The sequence below is a fragment of the Sinocyclocheilus rhinocerous genome, unplaced genomic scaffold (assembly GCF_001515625.1).
Source record: "Sinocyclocheilus rhinocerous isolate Xijiao unplaced genomic scaffold, SAMN03320098_v1.1 scaffold11, whole genome shotgun sequence".
NCBI lineage: Eukaryota > Metazoa > Chordata > Actinopteri > Cypriniformes > Cyprinidae > Sinocyclocheilus > Sinocyclocheilus rhinocerous.
In genome coordinates this window covers 2320258-2325513 of record NW_015625587.1, presented here as the reverse complement: position 1 = coordinate 2325513, position 5256 = coordinate 2320258, and the positions used below count along the sequence as shown (strand labels likewise).

Genomic DNA, 5256 nt, shown 5'->3' with positions numbered 1-5256 from the left:
TTAGCCAACATTTTAGCAACCAAACAGAGATGGATTTAGGAAGACTAGTAAGCATGTTAGCATCTATATTTCTTCTAGCTTGTCGAAGGGGATTTTTGAGGGACAAAATTAGATTTAGTTTTCTTATAGAGAAGATAAATATGGGAATATGCTACAAAACATTGAACAGACATTTAATATCACAAAATGTTTTCTAATTTTTTTTAAAAATTGGATGCACATACACAAATCTAGCGTAGCGTCAGTTCTGGCAGGTCACGTTAGTCAAGCTCGCATCAGCTGACTCTCAGCTGATCCCCATCAACCTATGGGAATACGACACCTATCTAAGTATTCATATATAAGGTCCCACAGTAGTATCAGCAGTTTTGCATTGCTCGATAGCTAATTACCCTCCTCCATCCCCAACTCCTCCTCTGTCAGTCAGGATTCAGCCTTCTGATTCTCCTTTGAATCAGACTAATTCTAAAATGTGTACATAACATTATTGAACTTTAACGATATCTGCAATACATTTATGTTGGTTCTGTTCTGTTTACCCTAGGGGGGTTATCGCTGCTCTCCCTGCTCTCAGCCATGCTAGGCTGCATGGATGCGCAGGGAGTTCTTGCCCAGAACGGAACCATACCGCCAATCCAAACTGTATGCTAATTGTCAATCATCTTTGACGATAGTGGTCCTGACAGAACTGTTCAAACGTTTGCGGTCAGTAAGATTTATTTATTTATTTAAATTAATATCTTTATTCGGCAGGGACACATTAAATTGATCAAGTCACAAGCAAAGGCATTTATAATGTTACAAAAAGTATTCAATTTTAAATAAATGCTGTTCTTTTGAACTTTCTATTCATCAAAGAATACTGTAAAAAGATCTGGTTTCCATAAAATTAGGCACCACAAATATTTTCAACATTGATAATTAAAGGAAAAGTATCTTGAGCACCAAATCAGTATATTACCTGGTTCCATCACAATTCATTAATATATGTATTATATAAAAAAGGAACTGAATGCTTAAATGAAAGCAGTCCTACTTATCTACTTTACATTTAACAACACATTCCTTTAACTAGCTTCCAAAGCAATCCATAAACACATAGTTAAGCTTTAACATTCTGTAGCAGCAATTAGTGATGTATCAGCCGAAACTGCTATGACAGAAAAAGCGTTAACTATACCCCATTCAAATTCTGCGTCGACTTTCTCAGATCATCCGATAGTTAAAATAATCACTCTGAGGGGAAAACGTAGTGAGCTTGTTGATGTCTCTGAATGAACAGTGTGCCATGAAGTTCCTGTCTCATATTGATTAGCAGGTGAATGACTGAGCCAGTACAAACCTATTATTTCTATTATTTGTATGTCAGTGCTCTTTCCATCACAATCTGCTGAGGTTTTATGAGCTTTGAGTGTGTGTGCGAACAAGACTGCGAAAGAAATTGAGAGTTTTTACATTGTACCGTTTAATAAAAGCCAGCAAATAAACAATTAAAAATCAACTTAAATAATGAATATTAAGAGCAGTGCAATACAAAACTACTGAACCTTTGAAATAATATTTCATAAAAAAAAAAAAAGGTTATGCAAATAATAACAATAACACCGTTTTCTCTCTCAACAGGTATTCTATAATGGTAGGTTAAGTGCTGCATTCAAATGTCAGTTTATAATACCAGTTTTTGGTAAACACAGACAGCAGGTTACAATATTTAAAGAGAAATGTACCAGTTATGTTTCTTTATAACAAATAATTGCCTTATAAAGAATGTTCCTAAAAAGAATGTCACTGTTACACTTTTGACACAGTTTATATATTTGCGCCCTAGAAAAATAAATATACACATGTATTTTGAGCACAGTGTAAGCAGCAAAAGATCAATATGAGCTGATATGAGAACTAGCATAAGACTGATTCTTGAGACATGGGACAAAACACAGAAAAACCAACATCGACTTGGAAATTAATCAGATGATCTTCACACAAATGTACCATTTAATTTATTGTGGTTATATTTTTCTCATAACCTTGATATGCTAACTCTGTCATACAAATTATAAGAAATAATCCGTTTGAAACTATCTTAATTAAACTTTTTTTTTTTAAAATCCAAATTTAATTACAGGCAAGCAAAACCACAGTCAATTTTTACGAGATTTTAACATTGGCATAAACGCCCTACAGCAACATCCAGTCTATTTGGATTTTGTTCTTTGATTCAAGTCCACTTTGAAGAGGTAAGGAGCAATTAATTGCACATTACAGTACAAAGCACTGATTAAAAATAGACTCTTTTAACGAACATTCACACACACACACACACACACACATTTCCATACATGCATACACAGTAAAACACAAAATCCGACAGAAGTATAGATTAGATTAGAAGAGAGGAAGTGAGCGCAGGTGAACCTCTACATATAGACTCTCATTTTGCTGGGAAGTTGAGGAGAGATCACAGCAGAGTCGAAACAGCAATTTCTGAAAGAATAACAGAAAAAGGTCAAATGTCACAAAGCATGTCAACACCAATATGAAGGACATAATTCTGATATCTGACCCAAGTACAACAAGATACGAGAACATTTTCATATATATATATATAAAAAAAATAAGAAATCAGGAAGGGGGCCAACACTTTTTCACACCACTGTATATACATATACATATATATATATACATACATAAATTGGTGGACGCACTGGCAAACTGCTTCGCCCCCGGCAACATCTTTCCAGCCAGTTAAAACATTAACTGGTTTCAAAGCAAACTGTACATTTTATTATAAAAAAATTCCTGAGGTGTGGGTAATGTAAATTAGGATTTATGTAAGTAAGGTAATGTAAGTTAATATTTTTATGGAAAACATGAAAAGAAAAGAATACTTTTGTTTGGCAAGGATGCATTAAATTGACCAAAAGTAACAGTAAAGACATTTAGAATGTTAATAATTTTTTTTTTTTTTAAATTAAACAAAGAATCCTGAAACAATTGTACAAAAATAGGCAGCATAATAATAACCATTAATAATAACTGAGCACCGATAATAATTGAGCAACAAAATCAGCATATTAGAATGATTTCTGAAGGATCATGTGGCACTGAAGACTGGAGTAATGTCAGCTGAAAATTCAGCTTTCCATCACAGGTCACAATAAATTACGTTTTAAAATATATTCAAATAGAAAAGTTATTTTAAATTGTAATATTCCACAATATTACAGTTTTCACTGTGTTTTATCAAATAAATTCAGCCTTTCTGAGCATAAGAGACTTCTTACAGAAAAAAAAAAAGAAAGAAAAAAAAATTATTCCAAACATTTTGGTAGCCAGTGTGTGTGTATATATATATATACAGGTGCATCTCAATAAATTAGAATGTCGTGATGTATGTATATATATATATATATATATATATATATATGTATGTGTGTGTTTGTGTGTGTGTGTATACAAATGTTTATAAAAAAAAAATTCTTAACCGTTTGGGAAATTGTGTAAAGCATAAATGGAGTTTAATGCTTTTAAAAAAAATGTCAATGGGATACGAAACATAAACATATCTTTTATTTACTTTAGAAAATAAATGTTCCAGCTGATATTTAATACAACAGGCACTCTGGCTTGTGTGATATTCCTTAAATATGTGACTTGTTATCATCAGCAATTGCAGTCCATCTGTGCAATAGAATGTGACCGTTTCTGTTAAGCAACTGACCAAAATGAATGAATCAGCTTTTATGTAACTTATGTAACCAGCCAGAAACCAGCCAAAAACCAGACACTTGAAAATGTCTCTAAGCACTTCCCACTGTCTGCACAATTACCTGGATTTACACCCCACATCTTTTAAAGTGTTCCATGTCACCCACCTTCCTCTCTGTCTTTCTTTTCCCTCAGACTCATTTCACCCACTGTGCCTAAGGATTCCTGTTCACGTCAGCAGAGTCTGAACGGTAAGTTTGATCTCAAATGACCTGTCTCTGCCCGTCTGGGTCTGCAGGGCTGATCTGAGGCCAGCGCTGACACATGGAGGACTCAGAACAGTCCAATAAAATAAGAGTGAAGGACACTGCAGCCTTTTGATATGCTTCTTTACCTGCTTTAACCTCCCCACCCATGTGGAGTGGCTTTTCGTCCATGCACACACAAATAAAATGCAGATAACGACAGAACAATGGAAAATGTATAAGGATCGTCACAAGAGGAGATTAACAAAACAAGGCCAATAAAAGGGAAAAAAGAGGCATACAGTAGGCATACAGTATTTACTATAAGTGGGATGCAACAAAAATGTGAATTGCAGACAGAAATTCTATAGAACACGTCTGCATACTTGAATGAAAGCAAAAATAAATAAATAATTAAATAACACAATTCATTTGAAAAGCCTTTTATGCTCACCAAGGCTGCATTATTGCTGCAAAAGTACAGTAAAACCGGTAATATTGTGAAATATTATTACAATTTAAAATATCTATTTTATATTATAATTTATTTTAAAATGTAATTAATTCGTGGAATAAATTAGTGGAAAAGCTGAATTTTTAGCAGCCATTACTCCAGTCTTCAGTGACACATCAACAAGATCAAGTAACATTTATTTATTATTATCCTGTTGTGCTGCTTAATATTTTTGTGGAAACTGATTTCATTTTCTTTTATAACGTAAAAGTTTTTTTATTATTTATTTGATACATCATTGCTGAATAAATTAAATTAAATTAAATTAAATTAAATTTAATTAAATTAAATTAAATTAAATTAAATTAAATTAAATTAAATTAAATTAAATTAAATTAAATTAAATTAAATTAAATTAAATTAAATTAAATTAAATTAAATTAAGTTCTTGCATGCACAAATATTAAATGGGAATTTCAGTGTGCTTTTTGTCTGTTTGGTCTGTTTCTATTATATGCATAAAAATATGTCTTTCAGATTTTTATAACAGATCTGTTTTGGGTGAACTATACCTGTAAGTTCATTTTAAGGTGACACTTGTGAGATATATGCATTTCACCATGAGATACTTTTCTAGTCAGTCTAATTCCCTTTACAATACACACTATTTTAATGCCACATAAATGTTTGTGTTTTCATAATTGTTATTGCCACACTGTGATTTGCAATATTGTTTCAAAAACATGCAGATACATGTGACTAAACATCTCCTATGAATTCCCGTAATATCAAGAACAACAACAAAATAAATGTCAAATGATGATTCTGACAAAAAGAAGAGGAGGAGGT

General features: G+C 32.3%; 1 protein-coding gene across 3 annotated transcripts in view; it reads right to left on the bottom strand.

Annotated features, from left to right (window-relative positions):
- Positions 1-2173: 2173 nt before the first annotated feature.
- The window catches only part of LOC107755895 (t-SNARE domain-containing protein 1-like), a 130889-nt gene continuing 127806 nt past the window's right edge, over positions 2174-5256 (bottom strand). For all 3 annotated transcript variants that reach the window (XR_001641749.1, XR_001641744.1, XR_001641753.1), the window contains one exon: positions 2174-2484. The gene's annotated coding sequence lies outside the window, so the exon portion shown is untranslated. The remainder of the gene's footprint in view (positions 2485-5256) is intronic.